The following is a 21,652-nucleotide window of genomic DNA, read 5'->3' as shown; positions in this document are numbered from 1 at the left end:
TATTACCAGGCACTGTCCGAGGGGCTGCAGCAGAGACCAGATAGTTCCTTGCTTTCCTGTAGCTTACATTCTAGTCACGGAGACATGAAAAATCAATAGCTTTCCTGACTCTGCCTGGTCACGATTTACAACCTGCATGGCAGCATCGTCATCACTTTTGTTTTTATGCTTGACCTCCCCCTCCAATAAGTCTGATGTACTGTAGGAATTCAACAAGCATTTGCCAAATAAAAACGATGTCGGTATTTGGTGCTTCTTCCTATATTCACTCCTTTAGGACACATTCCCTTGGGTTTGGTGAGCTATCGTAGTGCCGACTTCTGTGTCTGGAGTGGAACGGAGAGCTATATCACGCTGTACTCCTCACCCCCGTGGATGCCTCATCTGATGGTGGAGGCAGGAAGGCTAGATTAGTGCTAAGAATCCAGCCTCATGGGAAAGTGGAAGAGCATGGATTTTGGAGCCGGGCAGAGATAGGTGTAAACCAATTATCAGTTTTGTGGCTTTGGGGAACTTAACCTCTGTTTCTCCATGGTAAATGGCCTATAATAATATCTAACTTGTAGGACTGTAGAGAGATTTAAAAGAATATATATACTACTAGGCACACACTAGGGAAGTGATAACAATGTTGATTCTTTTCCATGTTCTGTCTGCTCCCTCTCTTCCAGCCCCATTCCAAAAATAAACAGTCAGAGAAGACTCTGCAGAAAGAGTGATATGCATACGTGGCCTTAAAAACAATCTTGCCAGAATCAAGGGAAGGGTATGCAAGCAGTGAAAACAATTAAAACACATTTTAAGGGTATTAAAATATTGGTAATGCCAACAAAAAGAGTGAATCTTAAACTATGGACTTTAGTTAATAATAATGTGTAAATACTGCTTCATTAATTGTAACAAATGCACCACACAAACACGAGATATTCATAGTAGGAGAAAATTGGGGGAAGGAGGTGGGGAGGAGAAAAATATTTGGGAACTTTCTGTATTACCAGTTCAATTTTTCCGTAAATCTAATGGTTCTAAAAATAGTCTCTTAATTTTTAAAAATATTGGTACTATTCAGGGGACGGCAAGTGGTCCTGTGTGCGCAGAGCACAGCTAGTGTGTGCACAGGGTGGTAGGAGACACAGCTGGAGAAAGGAGTTGGGTCTAGTCAGATAAAGACCTTAAAGGCAACGTCATGGAATGTGTACTTTATTCTGCGGACGGCAAAGGTTTCTTCAGAGAGTGCTGTTGGGTGATGAGATCTGTAATTTGAAGAAAAAAGCCAGGGGCAGTGTGGAGGTCATAGCAGAAGGGAATGCCCAGGACTACTGCAGTAGTCTAGACAAGAGGAGGTGAGGGTTGAAACCAGCGGCTCAAAACCAATAGCCTGTGGGCCAAAAGTGGCTGCAGATGTTTTATTTAGCCCACATAGTACTTTTAAATCAACCTTTATGAATTGGGAGATTTCACATTAAAGTCATCCTGATTTCCATTTTGAAAAATTAGATCTGGCTATAGCGGCCCACCTTCCTGTAGGGCAAACAGTCACCTGGCCGGAGCTGAGCAGCAGGAGCTTGCCCCGGAGATGAGAACTGCACTCTCTAGACCACCACTGTCACCACTATTACTATTGCCTGTTACTCTAGTCACTAAGATGGAGGGTCAATGCCATTTATCAAAGCTCTTAGGCTTTCTTGTTTGTTTGTTTTAAACTTTTGGAGAATCAAGAAAAAAATAAAATACTTACTGAACCCAAATCTCTAGTAAAAGTTTGAAAACAAAGAATGGGCAGGGAGCCCCTGTGTTTATACTCGTCTCCCTTTGGTTCACTTACCTGCCTGGCACGGGTAGGATTCTGATTTTGTGACATTTCCACCCCACTCCAATCTAAACTAAAACAGAAATGGAAGGAGAGGAAAGGATACATTTGAGAGAGCTTCTGCGGGCTGCAGAGGCAGGGCTTGGCAACTGCTTTAGACATGGAGTTAAGCCATAGGAAAGAGCCTCTTAACTTGGGCAGCTGGTGAACAAGGGGCATCTTTCAAGATGCAGATCATAAGAGAATCTACAGCAGGCTTGGGAATGAGGGAGGGGAATTAATGAGTTTGGCTGGGAACATTCGTGTGATGACTGCTTTACTTAGGGTAATTTATGTCGCAAAAAAGAATTCTTCAGGGACAAAAGGGAGCTCTATTAATAATCACACTGGGAAAAACAGAGGACAGATGCTTACCCCTAGCTGTAATAGGTCCCTTGGAGAAGGGTTAGAGGTGGACATAGAGGTCATCAGCACAAGAAACAGGAGAAAGCTTTGTTGCCCTAAGATAGTTATGACCCAATCAGAAAAAGACTGAAAGCACATTATGAAACAAACAAGTACAAGCCAACAGCATCATCCATGACTATCATAGGCATGGAGCTGCCAAGAGATGGGACTGTCAGCCCTGCCCCGAGGAGGGGGTGGTCATGGAAGCAGCTAGGAGGAACAGGGAATGCACTGCAGGAGGGTGTCAGTGAGTAGGCTGATTTCTTGCCCCTGAGATGCAAGCCTTAATGAAAGTTTGAGGGGAACTGAGAAGTCTGGAGAACCTGGAAGCAGTTACCCTCTGTCCCTCACCCCTCCACTCTAAACACAGAGAGACTCAGGGGAGCCCCAGGCATCTGTGCAAAGCATGGGGTCCATTTTGGCAGCTTTGAAATGCTCTTTGAACAAATGCCATGGGCCTAAAAAGAGTCATGAGGCAGTTCCCTGAAAAAACTTGCACTGCACCAGTAAAATATGTCTAGTTTATGCTGCTGGACTAAAATAGCAACTTGTGTTAGACAAGATCAAGATGATATATGGTTGTTTGGGAATGCAACGCTGAGATGGGTTTTCCTCTTCACCAAGCATGGCTTCCAGGCAATTCTCCCCCTTATAAAATCAACAGCAGCTGAGCTCCAGAAACCAGCAGGATCCAGCAATAACAGGACAAGGTTAGACAGGCTATGAAAAAAGACAACTCCAATAAGAAAAGAGATGCTCATTTCAAAGGTCAGATATAAATGGGGTAAATGTATCGTAATCATTAAAAACCTCAAATTCTGAAGATAAAAAAACCTGTCCACTTCTGCAACTGTATTTTCTTAAAAGCAAATGCTGTTTTTCCCTTGCTGCATGCAGACTACAGGTGAATATTTTTGACCCTATCACCTTCAGCCAAGTATAAAATTTCTGTATCTGCCATTTTGCCTAGTTTTCTCCCTGCATTGCTTCAACCCCCAAAGCTGAGTCAGTGCCACATTTTCCTTAGTGTTTACACAGGATTTTATTTCGACTGGTAAAACATCTGTATTTTTTCAGGGACTTAAATAAATGATCTATGCCGGGAATGTACAGTATAGGGTGATGTCAGGCCCCCTTTTTTTCTCGACTCACTGGGCAGAACAGGCAAACATTGTTTCAGCCTGTAGCTGGGAATGTGAATATTTATCCTGTCGACTTAATTCATACAAACAGAACTGCAGGCAGGCAGGCAGAAGTATTTTATGGCTCTAGGTCAGATTGAAAGGGGGTAAAAGGGTAAAAGGGAGATGACTGAGGGAGGAATCTAAACTTTCTAATTCACAGAAACAAGCCCAATCACATCACTGCTGGGAAACAGATACAGCAAAAATTATTCAAAATGCAGATCGTGTTTGTATGTGAGTGCAGGGCAGGGTAGGAAGGCAAGAGAGAGAAAGGTCTCTAACAATACAGTATGTCATTTGCAGTCATTCCAATGTGGACTAGGATTTGTTTTCTGCTTCAGGCATATTAACTGGAACCCCAACTAGGCAGTAGGCCTCTCAAGAGCACCCCTCTTGCCTCTGACTTCCACAATGCAGGGTGCCATGCTTATTGGGTATAAGTACCTACTTATATCATCTGTACAGAGCTCAACATGTTGTTTTTTATTCACAGCCCAACTGGGCTAGAGCCAGAACCTTGGGATACCTTAACTCCTCAACCTGGTCATTCCCCAGAAGAAAGTGCTTGGTGGGAACTTGCTGTCCACATTAATCCACCAATCTGCTAGAGGGCCAGCCAGAAAGCATTTCATGTGGTTGCTTCCCTAAACTTCAACCTGTTTATTGGGTAAGAATACATCCTTAGGACGGTCTTGCTAAGTCCCCAAAACATGACACCTTACTGTGTTGTGTGTTGCTGCCAGGAAAAGGATGCTAATTACAAAGTGTAATTACTTCCTAGCTGATTCTGGTTTGGGGAGAGAATCACAGGAAACAGGCCGTGAATATCTTTAAGGACTACAGTGTACAAAAACACAAAGCCTGCTGGGGACTGGAAATTCACTTTGGGCCTCAAATCCATCCCCTCCTTTCTATTAACACTCCCACTATTCTAGTTCAGGAGCAAGAAGACTTTGCACCCAGATGATAAAAACAACTTAACTGCCTGGTCTCTGCCAGCACTTATTTCACACATGGCCAGCAAAGAAATATTCCTAAAGCCAAGCTCTGAGGACATGACTCTCAAGTTCGAAATCCATCAATGACTTTCAACCTCCTAAAGAATGTGCTTGCACTAAAGGCTCAATCTACCTTTTTAGATTTAATTTCTGTTTCTTCCACTTTACGAACCTATTCTGTGGCCACAAAGAACAATTTCCCATTCCTAACAACTTACAAATGCTTTCCTGGCCAGGACGTTCCCTCATTTGTCTCCCCACCTTCTCCAACTCCACCTACTGAAATTCCATTAATAAAGTAAGGCCCAGCTTAAATGTCACCTTCCCCATAAAACTCTCCCCAGCTTTCCTCAACTACCCCCACTCCCACCCTAAAACTCACTGTTTTTCTCTTCAGTGCCCCAACATCTCCTTTAATTTGATGATTTTTAAAAACTGTTTAATCCCATCATCACGGTTATCAATCTATACTATCCTTTTCTAGAATATAGACCTCTTTATCTGGCAGGGAGAGGGGCTGAAAACAGAGGATTCATTGATTCGGAATTCTTCCACGGTCTTGCTAGGGGGTGGCAGAACAGAAGCTGCATTTGCAGCAGCAGCTGGGGTGCTAAAAGCCACCTCTGTAAACCCTGGTCACACCAAGGTGTTGGGGGAAATAGTATTGACAAGAGAGAAAGTATACATTTGTCTTGGATCATCTCTCACCTGTTGTTCTAAATTCTATAAAGTAATTATGAGTTCCTTCACAGGGGAGACTTGTCAAGGTCCCCCAACAAGGGCCCCCAAGCTGTTGCTAAGGGCAAGGTTTGGACAGTGATGTCAGATAGTCAACTTAACCCAAATATACAAATGAAGGCCTGCATATGAAGAATTTAAAATTAACTAACACTAACATAATACCTGCTCTAACTAAAAAGTTCCTAATTTTAGAACACAGATACATTTCTGAAAATCTAGTTATAAAATTATTTGTAAAATAAATCTGTTTAAATTCTTTAGGAAGAGCTGTATTATATGTGATAATTTATCTTGCTTATATATCTGGATCTTCAACTACTGAGTTTTCTGAAAGAGAGAGTATCAAGATCAACAAGAAACTCTTAATGTAGTAAAACTTACCAATGAAAAATAATACATGGTGCAGTGGCTCATGCCTGTAATCCCAGCACTTTGGGAGGCCGAGGCAAGTGGATCACCTGATGTCAGGAGTTCAAGACCAGCCTGGCCAACATGGCGAAACCCCATCTCTATTAAAAATACAAAAATTAGCCGGGTGTGGTGGCTTGTGCCTGTAATCTCAGCTACTTGGGAGACTGAGGCAGGAGAATCACTTGAACCCGGGAGGCGGAGGTTGCGGTGAGCAGAGATCGCACCACTGCACTCCAACCTGGGTGACAGAGTGAGACTAAAAAATAATAATAATAATAATAATAAAAAAGCAGATGATTTGTTCAGTCAAGACAAAGTTAATTTTTTAAAATAAATTTTATTGTGTATATTTAAGGTATAGAACATGTTATGAGGAGAGGGAGAGGGAGAGAGAGAGAGAGAGAGAGAGAGAGAGAGAGAGAGAGAGAGAGGGTTATTACAGTGAAACAAATTAGCATACTCATTATTTCACATAGTAACCAGCATCCCTACCACCACCTTCCAGGGCAAGAGTGGGTTATTAACTACAGTCCTAATACTGTAGTTAGATCTTTCAACTTGTTCATCCTACGTAATTTCTACTTTGTATCCTTTGACCTACATCTGATTTCCCACCTCATACTCCAACCCTGGTAACCACTAACCATGAGTTTATTCTCCAGTTCTATATATTTGACTTTTATTATTTTTTTAAAGATTCCACATATAATTAAGATCATGCAATACTTTTCGGTGTCTGGCTTATTTCTCTCGGCAAAGTGTTTTCCTGGTCCATTCATGTTGTAGCAAATGGCAAGATCTCCTCCTTTTTAAAGGCTGAATAGTATTCTACTGCACATAACCTATCTCTCTCAGTTTCTTTATTCATTCATCCATTTATGGATACCCAGGTTATTTCACTTTCTCTGGATACATACCCAGAAGCAGGATTGCTGGGTCTTATGATGGTTCTATTTGAAATTTCTTTAGGAATCTGCATACTGTTTTCCATTATGGAGGCATCAATCTGCATGCCCACTAACAGGGTACAAGGGTTCCCTTTTCTGCACACCCTTACCAACACTTATCTCTTGTTTTTTGATAACAGCTATCCTACGAGGAGTGAGGTGGCATCACATAATGGTTTTGATTTCATTTGAATGCAAATCAAATGATTAGTGATGTTGAGCACTATTTTATATACCTGTTGGACATTTTCATGTCATCTTTTTTGAGATATAAAACAGATGGGTATTCAAGTTCATTGTCCATTTTTAAATTGGGTTATATATTTTCCTGCTAATGAGTTGTATGAGTTATTCATAAATCTTAGATAATAACCTCTTATCTGATACATGGCTTGCAAATACTTTTTCCCAATCTGTAGGCTGCCTTTTTTCACATTTTATTTTATTTATTTATTGAGATGGAGTCTTGCTCTGTTGCCCATGCTGGAGTGTGGTGGCACAATCCTGGCTCACTGCAACCTCTGCCTCCCAGGTTCAAGCGATTCTACTGCCTCAGCCTCCCAAGTAGCTGGGACTACAGGCACGGGCCATCAAGCCTGGCTAATTTTTTTTTTTTTTTTTTTGAGATGTAGTCTTGCTCTGTTGCCCAGGCTGGAGTGCAGTGGTGCGTTCTCGGCTCACTGCGAGCTCCGCCTCCCAGGTTCACGCCATTCTCCTGCCTCAGTCTCCCGAGTAGCTAGGACTACAGGTGCCTGCCACCATGCCTGGCTAATTTTTTGTATTTTTAGTAGAGATGGGGTTTCACCGTGTTAGCCAGGCTGGTCTCAATCTCCTGACCTCGTGATCTGCCCACCTCAGCCTACCAAAGTGCTGGGATTACAGGCGTGAGTGAGCCACTGCACCCGGCCAATTTTTGTATTTTTAGTAGAGACAGGGTTTTGCCATGTTGACCAGGCTGGTCTTGAACTCCTGACCTCAAGTGATCCGCCAGCCTCGGCCTCCTAAAGTGCTGGGATTACAGGCATGAGCCACCACGCCTGGCTACATTTTATTTTTTATGGGTATATGGTAGGTGTATATATTTATACGGTACATAAGATATTTTGATATAGGCACACGATGTGTACTAACCATTTATCATTTCTTTGTGCTATGAACATTCCAATTATATTCTTTTAGTTATTTTTAAATGTACAATAAATTATTGTTGACTGTAGTTGCCCTATTGTGCTATCAAATACCAGATATTATTCATTCTATCTAATTAACTATATTTTTGTACCCATTAACTATTCCCCTTTCCTTTCCTCCCCAGCCTCTGGTAACTATAATTTTACTCTCTCTCCATGAGTTCAATTGTTTTAATTTTTGGCTCCTACAAATGAGTGAAAATGTGAAATTTGTCTTTCTGTGCCTGGCTTATTTCACTTAACATGGAACCTCTAGTTCTATTTATATTTTTGCAAATGTCAGGATCTCCTTCTTTTTTATGGCTGAACAGTACTGCATTGTGTATATGGACTACATTTTCTTTACCATTTGATATGGTTTGGCTGTGTACCTACCCAAATCTCATCTTGTAGTTCCCATAAACCCATGTATTGAGGGAAGGACCCAGAGGGAGGTAATTGAATCATGGGAGTGGTTATCCTCATGCTGTTCTCATGATAGAGAGTGAGCTCTGACGAGACCTGATGGTTTTACAAGGGGTTTTTCCCCCTTTTGCTTGGCACTTCTCCTTGCTGCCACCACGTAAAGAAGGATGTGTTTGCTTCCTTTTCCGCCATGATTGTTAAGTTTCCTGAGGTCTCCTCAGCCATGCTGAACTGTGAGTCAGTTAAACCTCTTTCCTTTAAAATTACCCAGTCATGGGTATGTCTTTATTAGCAGCGTGAGAACAAACTAATACACCATTCATCTGCTGATGGACACTTAGGCCTTAGGTTGATTCTAAATCTTGGATATTATGAACAGTGCTGTAATAAACAAGAGAGTGCAGATATCTCTTTGATATACCGATTTCCTTCCTTTTGAGTATATACCTAGTAGTGGGATTGCTGGATCATATGGTTTTGCTTTTTGAGGAACCTCCAAACTGTTCTCCATAGTGATTGTACTAATTTACATTCCCACCAACAGTGTACAAAGTTTCCCCTTTCTCCGTATCTTCGCCAGCATTCATTATTGCCTGTTTCTTGGTTAAAAATCATTTTAACTGAGGTAAGATAATTATAGGCTGCCTTTTCATCTTGTTTATTGTTTCCTTTGCTTGCAGAAGCTTTTTAGTTTGATATCGTCCTTTTATCCATATTTGCTTTTGTAGCCTGACCTTCTGGTGTGACAGCCAAGAAATCACTGCCAAGGCCAACGTCAAGGTTTCCCTTGTGTTTTCTTCTTAGAGTTTTATATCTTAGGTCTTACGTTTACATCTTTTATCTATTTTGAGTTGACTTTTGCGTAAGGTATAAGGGTCCAATGTCATTCTTTTGCATGTGGAAATCCAGTTTTCCCAGCACCATTTACTGAAAAAACTATCCCTTCCCCATTGCAGACACAGTTAATTTTAAGGCAATAAAGGAGAAGGGGAACTCATAGTGGCATAAATGAAACAAAATTAGCCATCGACTGACAATGTTTGAAGCTGAGTGATGGATACATGGGGATTCATTATATTATTTGTGTATATCTAAAAATTCCTATAATATAAAAATGCGAAAAAGATTTAGTGAGGGAGGAAGAAGGGAAAGATAAAATAGCTTAGTGTATAGGACACAAAAATAAGCAATATAGGAAGAGCTTATGATGCAGTGCAGAAAGTAAGATGTACATACTGAAATTTAAGGCAGAAAACGGTTAAGTGCTATAAGAGAAATAGAGAACAGAAGGCCTAGAAATAAACTCCTTCGAAATTCTGCACATGGAAACTAAGTAGATGATAAAGGTGACATTTGAACAGTAGTGAAAAGACTGATTCATTCAATAAACAGTATTAAGACAATCAACCAGTCCTTTGGGAAATGATATAGTTGGATTCCTATCTAAAGCCTTAAACTAAGATAAATTCCAGATGGAGAAAAGAATCAAATGTAAAAAAGAAACTATAAAAATGCTAGAAGGGAATGAAATATGTTTTATATCATGTTTTATAATCATCAGGTAAAAATGTTTTTTAAAAGAATAAACAAAAAGCCATGAATGGCGGAAATAAGATGTATAAATATGTCAACATAAAAACTGAAAACTTTTATATAGCAAAAACTACTATGAAGATTCAAAAGTAGAGGGAAACCAGGGGTAAAATATCTGCTAATTCCCCTAAGGAACAAAATTTGCAAATCAATAACAAAAATGAAAGTAACTGAATGAAATATGGCACGAATTGTCAAACTTTCTCAATTCAAAGCACCTTTAGTACCTCACTGACTTTTTCAGGGTGCCCTAAGGCCAAAGGAAATAGCTAAGAGTTCCATTTATTAAGTAGTTAGGTCCAAACAATCCAATAAGTATTTATGCCTTAATAACTTAGTGGCTGTGTGAAAAAATAAACATAAGTTGAAAGAAAAAATATTTTCCTTTCATTCTTAAATAACCACAATTACTCACTAATGGGATGTATGTGCCTATTGGATACTTCATGGCTTCCCCAGCTTTGGACTCTACCACTCATTCCTGTTCCACATTGATTTTCTCAGGGCGCTTGCTTTTTTATCACAGCAACTACCAAATGCTCAACTTTGCAAAGATACAGCATCATCAAAAGGAATGTAGTATGAGCTAATGTTAAAAACTATAAATTACTTTGTTCTAGTAATTCACATGATGTCTGACAGATGGCAAGTGTCACTGTGCTTATCCCTAAAATTGAAAATATCCCATGCCTTGCCACATACTTTGGGAACTGCAAGTATTTAGCAAAGAACATAAACAATTCACAGATGACATCCAAATAGCCAATAAATGTATCAGAAAATCTTTAATTTCATTAGTGTTTAAAGAAGTGTAATAAAACAATGAGGGTTTTTTTAACCTATGGATTTGGCACATACTTTTTTTAAAAAAAGAGTAAGACCCAACTGATAGATGGACAAGAAAATAAGACACTCTCAGTCATCACTGGTGGAAGTATAAATTGTCACAACCTTTTTGGAGGGTAATCAGCAGAATCATGTTGTATACATAACATATTCTACACAAATGGTACCCAATGGAGTTGGGCAAAGCCACGACTTGAAAGTCCGGCATTTGCTATCAAAATGGAAGACATGCACTTTCTTTAATTTTGCTATGCCCACTTCTAGGAGTTTATTTTACAGACAAACAGATAGGAGCAAAGGTATAGATGCTCAAGGATCATCTTCAGCAGCACTGGTTGTATGGAATAGGAAAGTTTAGAAATGACCAATACGGGACCAGTTGAAAAGAGTAAGGGATAGTCCTACATACATCCTGTCATGTACAGCCAAACTGTACAGTCATTATAAAGAAGTTGTAGTTTTATATAGACTCAACTGGAAAGATCTCCAAGTCATACTGTAAAGTGAAAAAGGAAGCTGCAAAAATACTATGATCCCATTTTTATTAATGCCAAGTTGTTAACAATTGGGGGAGTGGGATTTTTACATTCAATGTTGTATACTTCTGTAATTTAGAAAGTTTTACAGTAGAAATGTGCACTACTTTTCAATTTTTTTCAAGTTTTGAAATTGTAGACTCATAGCAAATTGCAAAAACAGCAGAGTCCGTGTACCTTTCACTCAGCTTCCTCCAATGGTGATATCTTATGTAACTATAGTTCCATGTCAGAACCAGAAAACTGACATAGGTACATTACTATTAACCAGATTGCATACCTGATTCAGCTGTCACCATTTTCTACATGCATCCATTTGGTGGGGGAGGACGGTGCCATTTTATCCCATGTATGAATTTGTATAACGACTACCACAATCAAGATACAGGACTGTCCTATCACTACAAAGTACATTACTTTTAGAGTCAGAAACAATAAAAGCTAAAATATATTTTTTTGTCATATATTCTCTAACTCCCTACTCAATATGAAAATTCACATACTAATTATTGAGACGGGTAGCTGTGTGGTATTTTCACCGAGAGAGAAATGAAAGAAAAGAAATTTTGACATTCCCAAGGCTCTTCCTCTCTGGTCTCCTCCTTTGACTTTTCAGTTCTGTGCCCAATGTGGCTGAAGAGCAGGTCAGAGGAGAAACCCACTGGGGGCAGAGAAGGCTCTTCATGGAGTAGATAGGTGGCAGCCTTCTTAAGAGCCACAACTGTATTTCCAGTGTTGCCTCTTCTGCAAATGAGGCCAAAGGAAATGTAAAGTTATATTAATTTGCATTTTCCAGATTTTAGAGAGGCTATAAAATTTGCCTTGTAAAGAGAGACTGGCTTACAGAAAACTGTTTGGCACCCAGCATCTGGTAATGCACGTTACTCTGAGCTGCCCAGTGAAGGGGTTTGAGGCAACTGGACTTAACTGTACCTAAAGGCCCCAAAACCTGAGTGGGCCTGAGCCAGCCTCAGGAGTTTGCTGGCTTCCAATGCACTGTGGGAACAGACAGACTCCTCTTTTAGAAAAATAAAGACGGAATTTTTTCCCCTCTTTCGGTTGCAGCTTATTTCAAAGGTCATCAAAGTAAACAAAAGGAAAAGACTGTGAATCTTTAAAAGTCAAAAAGTGACAACTGTTTACAAAGTGGCTGTTTATAATTTCACATGGAGGAAGGGAAAAAATGATTCCTCTAAGCCCCTAGGAATGGAGATTTGGGTGGTTGCCCTTCCCCCTCCATCTAGTTTGTTTGTTCATTTGCCACTCAAAACCTCCAGCAGTGAGGTCCAGGAACATCTGTTGCATCCATTTTATGCATAATTATTAAAGTCTACTAGACAGCTGGTGTTTGTGGAATAAACCAGGCAGTGTCTTAAGCAAAAGCCTCTGTAGCCCTTATTGATAACTATGCCTCCCACAGTCCTGCAATTATGTGTAATATCCAAAGTCATAGAGAAAGGATGCAGTAAGGCCTCTCCAAATCTTGAGCCCCATTTCCTAAGAGCGCACCTTCGTTCAGAGAATGGTGATTCTGTGAGATCTAACTGAACCAAGGGTCCTGTGATATCAGTCCTTATGAGCCTCCTCGGATCCCTGAGAGTCATCAAAAAAACCTTTTCATGGCTGGGTGTGGTGGCTCATGCCGGTAATCCCAGGACTTTGGGAGGCTGAGGCAGGCAGATCACTTGAGGTCAGGAGTTCGAGACCAGCCTGGTCAACATGGCGAAACCCCGTCTCTACTAAAAATACAAAAATTAGCCAAGCGTGCTGACGGGCACCTGTAATCCCAGCTTCTTGAGAGGCTGAGGCAGAAGAATTGCTTGAACCTGGGAGGCGGAGGTTGCAGTGAGCCAAGATTGTGCCACTGCACTCCAGCCTAGGTGACAGAGCAAGACTAAAAACAAACAAACAAACAAAACCAAACAAAAAACCCCTTTTACTCTTAGGCGTTTTCTTGGCTGATCTGACAATATACTCTGGACAATCATCATGGATAAGCTGCTAACTGGATTTTTTTTTCTTTTTAAGAGATGGCATCTCCCTATGTTGCCCAGGCTGGACTCAAACTCCTAGGCTCAAGGGATCCTCCTTCCTCAGCTTCCCAAGTAGTTGGGACTATAGGCATGTGCTACTGCCCCCAGCTCTAACGGGCTTTTCTTTTTTTTTTTTTTTCTATTATTAGATATATTCCAAGATAATGAGATGTAGGTGGTATTAAAATAATCAACCTAAAAGGTACCTTCTAACACGGTGTGCTGGGCAAATTAATCAAAGTGCAGTTCTCAGTCTATTACAAAGATTTCATATTATTTCTACTCATCCATTCAAGCTCAGCTCACCAATTCCCTTTGCAAAGTTCTCTCTGACAATTCCAGGTCATGACAAATCGTTCCATCCTCTCATGCCATAACACTTATCTGAACCACTCATTTGGCACCTAGGATATGTTATCTTAATTACTATGTATCTTTTTATGTAAACCATGTCGTTTTATCTCCTATAGAGCCTTGCTAGAGTGCAAACGTTTGTTGATTTGATTTTAAATTTAAGGCAATTACCATGTGGGCTGAGATAAACGGTACTTGTAAGGCAATAGTTAACTCAACAGTGAAAGTAAACAGCAAGACTGCTTGCAAATGGTTTGGCATACAAAGTAAGATGACCAATGACTACAAGTCCTCAAGACAGGAATATGTTTGTGTCATGGGCCACCAGCCTTTTAAGTCCTAGCCTACTGACATGTCAGGTTATTTACATGTTCATCTTTCCCCAAGCTCATCTTGAGGAAACTAATAATCTTCCTTTTAAACCTACTTCAGCTCAAACACTGATGCCACTATGAAACCATTCCCAGGAACTGTTAAGTTTATTTGTTGAGTCAATAGCTGAATGAAACAATGACTGTCTCTAAGCAACCAGTCACCCACCCATCTGTCCATAAACCATTTTGGCCTTTCCCTTTCACTATATTGCTGGAAGGCTATGAGGATTGTTTGGGAAAGTTCAAAGAGAAGTTGTTATGGATTTTCCACATAAAGAAGTCCTTTTAGCCAATTATTGGGACTGAGGACAGTGGGACAACAGGATATTTCTCTTGGTGCCCACTAGACTCATACTAATACTAGACTGATTACTTTAATCCTCAGGCTAGGAGTTCTAAACGTGGAATGAGTTCATCCCCAGGAGACATCTGACAATATCTACAACATTTTTAGCTGTCACAACTGAAAGGGGGTGCTACCAGCATCTACCACAACTGAAAGGGGGTGCTACCAGTAGACAGAGGCCAGAGATGCTGCTAAACATCCTACAAGGCACAGGACAACTTCTTACAACCAAGAATCCAGCCCCAAATGTCAGTTGTGCTGAGGGTGAGAAACCCTGGCCTACTATCATATCACAGGCTTTGTAGTCAAGACATAGCTGGTAGCCTTAGAAAATTATTTAATCTCTTTGAGACCTAAGTTCCTCATCTATAAAATAAAGCTAATAATACAATCCTCTCATATCCCACGAGGTTGCCATGAGGTCTAAAAGATAACTGATGTACAAAGCGCTTTGTAATTTCTCTTTAAAAAATTAGTCACTCTTATTAATGAATGGCATAGCCTACATGTGGTTTCAATTCTGTGGTGCAACTGACGGCATCTCTCAGTGCTGGTGTGAAAAGGAGACTCACTTCACTCCTCTCCAGCCACCTGGCCCTCCTGTTCTCCTAGCTCTGCATTCTCCTCTGTGCTGCCTGCTTATGACTCCTCTGTGCTGCCTGCTTACGTTCTTTTTTGGCAGCCGTTTTGACTTGACCACTGGACTTCTGCCTTTGGCAGTACTGTTCCTCAGCAGTATTTTTCTTAGTGGTCTGTGGTGATTGTCCCAGAAACTGTGCTTTCTGACGAATCATCTTACTACAGCTCATCACAATGACAAATGTATGGCAAGGATAAATTATGATTATCCCTCAGGTGCTTTAAGAAATACAGTATTTGTTATCAAGGTTGCCCTTTTTATCATAAGTTAAATTTTCTGCATTTGTGATGTACATCTAAGAATAAGTTGTACCACTCAGTGTCTTAGAAAAAAATAATCTGGTGACCCTTGAAGGTATTAACTCTATTAGTTATGACCCTCAAGAGGTTTATTCTTGATATTCTTTCCAACTGAGACTGCTCCATAAATTCACATATCCAGAGGTATAATTTCTAGCCCTTTTGGACTGCTCTGAGAGAGGAAAACTCTTTAAAATAGGCTAAGAAAGCACATTCTTATTTTCTTTAGTATTTCCCAAATGACCCAAATCAGGTAACACATGAACAAATACTTTAGCTCCCAACGTAGGTCATTTCCTGGGTGAATCTGGCCAGTTTGCTTTTACCTTATTCAAAGGAAGCAAAGTGTCTTTCCCGTGTGTATTAGTCTCACAAAATAGATATCTGGATGTTTATATAATGAAGCATTATGATCTTACATTTGCAGTCCTACTTCAAAGGGTATGAATTATGTGTGCATGTGTTTAAAATTCCATAATTTTTGATTTACAAGAAAAGGCAATACACAGTCACATATTATTTAATGACGGGCATACATTCTGAGAAATGTGTTGTTAGGCGATTTCATCATGTTACTGTACTGAATACTGTAGACAACTGTAACACAATGGTAAGTATTTGTGTATCTAAACATAGAAAAGGTATGGTAAAAATATACTATTAATATAAAAGATTTTAAATGGTGCACCTGTATAGAGCACTCATCATGAGTGGAGCTTGCAGGACTAGAAGTTGCTCTGGGTGAGTCAGTGAGTGAGTGGTGAGTGAATGTGAAGGCCTAGGACATCATTGTACACCACTGCAGACTTTACAAATACTGTATACTTAGGCTACACTAAATGTATTTTAAAAATTTTCTTCGATAATACATTAACCTTAGCTTGCCCTAACATTTTTACCTTATCAACTTTAAATTTTTAAAAACTGTTTGTTTTGTAATAACACAGCTTAAAATGCAAACACTTGTGCAGCTATCCAAAATAATTTCTTTATATCCTTATTTTATAAGCTTTTTCCTATTTTTTCTATTTTAAATTTTATGTTTTTACTTTTTTAACTTTTTTGCTAAAAACTAAGACACAAACACACACATTAGCCCAGGACTACACAGGGTCAGGATCATCAAAATCACCATATTCCACTTCCACATCTTGGTCCACTGGAAAGTCTTCAGAGGCAATAACACGCATGGAGCAGTCACCGTATATAATCACAATGCCTGAGACTGTTTTACAGTTAACAATTTTTTAGGTAGTCACCTCCTATGATAACAATGCCTAAAGCAGGAATACACTCTAAAGTAACAATAAAAAGCATAGTAAATACATAAACCAGTAACATAGTCATTCGCTGTCATTATCGAGTATTATGTGTTGTATATAATTATATGTGCTATACTTTTATTTGACTGGCAGCGGAACAGGTTTGTTTACACCAGCATCACCACAAACACATGAGTAATGTATTGTGCTACATCATTAGGCAATAAAAATTTTTTAGCTCCATTATAATCTTATGGGACCACTGTCACATATGCAGTCTGTGGTTGACTGAAATGCTGTTATGTGATGCATGACTGTAGTTAATCCCAATCTTCTTGAAATTAATGGTGAACTCTATGTAGAACGAATCATATCTCCATAATAGGCAGTTTCCTGGCTATCATGAAAACTTTGTTTATTCAAAAGCCTTTGAAGTGGCAGAAGAGAAAGAGGGAGATTTCTCATCTGATCCAGAGGGATGTCTTCAACTTTGGTTATCAGTGGTCATTTTTATTATTGGAAAAACAAATGGAAAGACTGAGTTCAGCTTAGCATTACGAGGAAGTGAGCAAGATACCCACCAACAGGAGTAGTTCATGAGTCTGTGGAGCACTGGCATTTACCCTTATGGAAATAACACACAGTTCCTGAGGATGAGAAAGTAGTCTCCAAACATGAGGATTCGTTCTAGTATTTAAATAAGCCAGCCACTCGGGAGGCTGAGGTGGGAGGATCACTTTTACCCAGGAGTTCAAAGCTGCAGTGAGCCATGATGGCACCACTGCACTCAAGCCTCATAGAGCAAGATCTTCTCTCTATAAAAATAAAAAAATTAGGCCAGGCGTGGTGGCTCACATCTGTAATCCCAGGACTTTGGGAGGCCAAGGCAAGCAGATTGCTTGAGCTCACAAGTTGGAGACCAGCCTGGGCAACATGGTGAAACCCTGTTATCTACCAAAATTACAAAAAATTATACGGGTGTGATGGTGTGCACCTGTAGTTCCAGCTACCAGGGAGGCTGAGAAGGAAGGATGGCTTGAGCTGGGGAGGCAAAGGATGCAGTCAGCCGAGATCTGCTGCTGCACTCCAGCCTGTGCGACAGGACCAGACCTTGTCTCAAAAATAAAAGAAAATAAAATAGAAAATAAAAAAATTTTAAAAGCTGTTTATGTAATATGACAGACTTGAAGGGCCAGCACTGCTGTTAAAATTGACTTCTCCTAACTCAAATGTATTACTCTAAAACGATTTTTCAACCCCAGCACTACTAACGTTCCCCAAATGTTAGTTTTTTGTTGTCAGATAGTTCTTTGTTGTGGGGATTGTCCTGCATGCTACAGGATGTTTCCTAGCCCTTAGCTTCTATCCATCTTATGCTGACAGCACACCACCAGTAGTGACAACCAATGGTATCTTCAGATATTGCCAATGCCCCCGTGGAGAAAAATGGCTCACAATGGAGAATCACTGCACTAAGCACTCTATTATATAAACTGACACCATGTACTGTATTTACTTTTGGGAGATGACAGTTAGTATAGTCTACGTCCTTATGACGCGCCTGACTTGTTTATTCACTCAGCAAATGTTTGTTGACATCTGCTTATGTGCCTTCCAAGTAGAATGAACAGCACATATCAAGGCCCTAGGGCAGGGCAAGGCCTGGTTATTAGAGGAAGGTCCATGGAGTTAGAGATGAATGAAAGGAGGAAAGCAGCATGAGATGAGGTTGGAGAGGTAGGCTGGGTCAGGTCATTTTGGTGTTTATAAGCAACTGTACGAGATTTAGATTATTGTAATTGTGATGGTAAATGACTAATGGGTTTTAAGTAGGGAATTAAGTGAAACCCATCTGTTTTTTTTTTTTTTTTTTTTTTTTTTTTTTGAGACGGAGTTTCGCTCTTGTTGCCCAGGCTGGAGTGCAGTGGCATGATCTCTGCTCACCGCAACCTCCGCCTCCCGAGTAGCTGGGATTATAGGCACGCACCACTATGCCTGGCTAATTTTGTATTTTTAGTAGAGACGGGGTTTCACCATGTTGGCCAGTCTGGTTTCGAACTCCTGACCTCAGGTGATCCACCCGCCTCGGCCTCCCAAAGTGTTGGGATTACAGGTGTAAGCCACTGTGCCTGGCCTCATCTGTGTTTTTAAAAGATCCTTCTCCCTATATAGAGTATAGATTGAAGGGAGCAAGAATATACGCAGACTCGGTGGCTTATACCTATAATCCCTGCACTTTGGGAGGCTGACGCAGGCAGATAACTTGAGGCCATGAGTTTGAGACCAGCGTGGCCAATACAGTGAAACCCCGTCTCCACTAAAAATACAAAAATTAGCTAAGCGTGGTGGCAGGCGCCTGTAGTCCCAGCTACTCGGGAGGCTGAGGCAGGAGAATTGCTCAAACCTTGGAGGTGGAGGCTGCAGTGAGCTAAGGTCACGCCACTGCACTCCAGCCCAGGTGACAGGTGACAGAGCGAGACTCTGACACACACACACACACACACACACAAAATGCAGACAGGCCAGATATGAGGCAAATGCAGTTGTCCAAGCAAAAGATGAGGCTGCTTGCACAAGGATAGCAGTGTAGAGAATAAGGGTACAGAAGCAGATGATACCAGTAGATTAAAAAGCAAGTTAAAAAAAAGGTGGGTTCTTTGATCCCCAGGTTCCTCTTGAGAAACTGGGTGAATGGTAGTCTCATTTGCTGAAGATGGAAAGGCCAGGACTGTGGATAGGCCAGGGGGTAAAATTAAGAGTTTACAATTGCTCAAATGGAAGACACTGTCTCCCAATCTAATGAGGGGTGCAAGGGAGATAATCTCAACTTCCTAGAAGTTTATGATTTATTTGAGGCAATAACATATAAGTATAATATGTGGGAGTAGGGTCTAAAGCAAGTGACTAAGGTGAATATTGTGTACAGTAAAAAATGACCCTTGAATTATGTTGAGCACAGAGATACTAAAGAGACAGTATCTTTGTGTCACCACTAAACAGTGGGACACCATTTCACTGTTCACTGCAGGGCAGGTGCTTATTGAGAAAAAGGCAACATCTGAATTGCTAATAGTTTCTCTTTTATTTCTTAACTTGGCACATACATATTTAGCAAGTTAAATGGGTTTTATGCAATGAAATGAAATTAATTTCACTTAAAAAGTAAAATACCGACCAATAAAAATTACTGTCTAATAAACTGTACACAGATGCATAGGGATTCAGTCAATTAAAGACCTAAGTAAGGTGGAGTGAAGAAGAAAAAGCTCACTGTCTGAAGAATGTGGAGTTTTCACAGGAAGAGGTCACAGATAAAGAGGTCAGAGTGATCTATGATCACCTGGATCTCCAATCTCCAATTTCTCAGATCTTAAAAACAATTCAGTGAAAAAAGTAGATTTAACTGCTTCAAAAGGATTGAGATATGAAGGTGGGGAAGAGAGGAGGAGGTGGCCAAAACACAGTGGAGGAATATAAATAGGAAAGCAAAAGTTTATGTACAATATTTCTTAATATTGGAGGAAACTGAGGCCAACAAGCAAATCAGCAAGGTTCCCAATGAAGTTACCATCTAAGTAAAACAAAAAATCAAGATTCCCTACATTTTTATGGAAAACAGTATGGTAGCTCCTCAAAACATTAAAAATTGATTACCAAGTAACCTTGCAATACTACATCTAGGGATATATCCCAAAGAATTGAAAGTAGGGTCTCAAAGAGATATTTGTACATCCATGTTCACAGCAGCATTATTCACAATAGCCAAAGGTGGAAGTAAACCAAAAGTTCAGTGACAGATGAATAAACAAAATATGGTATATCATGCAAAGGAATATTATTCAGCATTAAAAAGAAAATTCTGACACATGCCAAAACACAGATGAACCTTGAGACATAATGCAAAGTGAAGCTAGTCACAAAAAGATAAATACTGTATGATTTCCCTTATACGAGGTACCAAAATAGTCAAACTCATAGACACAAGAAAATAGAATGGTAGTTGCTAGGGGCTGAGGGAAAGGAGAAATAGGGCGCTGTTGTTTAATGGGTATAGAGTTTCAGTTCTGCAAGATGAAAATGTTCTGGAGACTGGCTGCACCACAATGTGACCACACAACATTACTAAACTGTGCACTTAAAAATGGTTAAGATAGTAAATTTTATGTTATGTGTCTTTTATCACAATTTTAAAAATTTTAATTAAAAAATTCCCTACACTCAAGTCAGTATTATTCAATATTGTATACTGTATTCAGTAATATTTTCGGGTCATGTTTTGAGTTTTCTGACTACAGGATTCTTCATCTACTAAAAAGCCTTGTGGGTGAGCTACACATTTACCTAACATTACCAACTGGTATTGTGAGCCTGCATTAATTAAATGTTCTGAGAAATCCACTTTGACTTCTTTTAATCCTTTATCAAAACAAAAAACAAAAATCTAGCAACAGGTGCTGATTTGAAATACCAAAGTCTATCATTAGAGGCAAGCTACAAGATTGTAGTAACTGTGGGGAAAGGAACAATTATTGAGTGACGCTGCAACAATGGGATGGTAAAGACCTACTTTACCACTTTTCTAAAGTTCACTGCTTTTCCAGTCTCTCTACTGTTATGTTGGAGAGAAAAAAGCCCATAGACCAAAATCCTAGGCAAAGTTTAATTTTTAAAAAACTTTCTGGCCAGGCACGGTGGCTCACGCCTGTAATCCCAGCACTTTGGGAGGCCGAGGCGGGTGGATCACGAGGTCAAGAGATCGAGACCGTCGTGGCCAATATGGTGAAACCCTGTCTCTACTAAAAATATAAAAAATTAGCCAGGCGTAGTGGCAAGCACCTGTAATCCCAGCTACTTGGGAGGCTGAGACAGGAGAATCACTTGAACCCGGGAGGCGGAGGTTGCAGTGAGCCAAGATCGTGCCATTGCACTCCAGCCTGGGCAAAAAGAGCAAAACTCTCTCTTACAAAAACAAACAAACAAACAAACAAACAAACAAACAAAAAAACCTTTCTCCATTGCAGACTACTTTAAAAAGTAGGCTTACCCGAAAAGATATGGTTAAGATGTGGATAATAATTATCAGTTTGTCATCTATCAGTCATCTCTTAAGGAGGTACAAAAGTTCATTTTATGTCATATACTTGTGCTGAACCATCAACTTTACTTGCCATACAAATCTAGTTTCTCTTTGCTCAAAGCTAAAAGACCTCTCAACATCGTTAGCCCCTTATCTTCA

The 21,652-nt window shown here is 40.1% G+C and overlaps 1 protein-coding gene across 7 annotated transcripts in view; it reads right to left on the bottom strand.

Annotated features, from left to right (window-relative positions):
• Nucleotides 1-21,652, bottom strand: part of THADA (THADA armadillo repeat containing) — a 361,316-nt gene that overhangs the window by 114,305 nt on the left and 225,359 nt on the right. The gene's annotated exons all lie outside the window — the stretch shown is intronic.

This window comes from Pongo abelii, chromosome 12, assembly GCF_028885655.2.
Source record: "Pongo abelii isolate AG06213 chromosome 12, NHGRI_mPonAbe1-v2.0_pri, whole genome shotgun sequence".
In the NCBI taxonomy this organism is placed as follows: domain Eukaryota; kingdom Metazoa; phylum Chordata; class Mammalia; order Primates; family Hominidae; genus Pongo; species Pongo abelii.
Note: the sequence above shows the minus strand (reverse complement) of the source record. Positions and strands in the feature narration are given on the sequence as shown.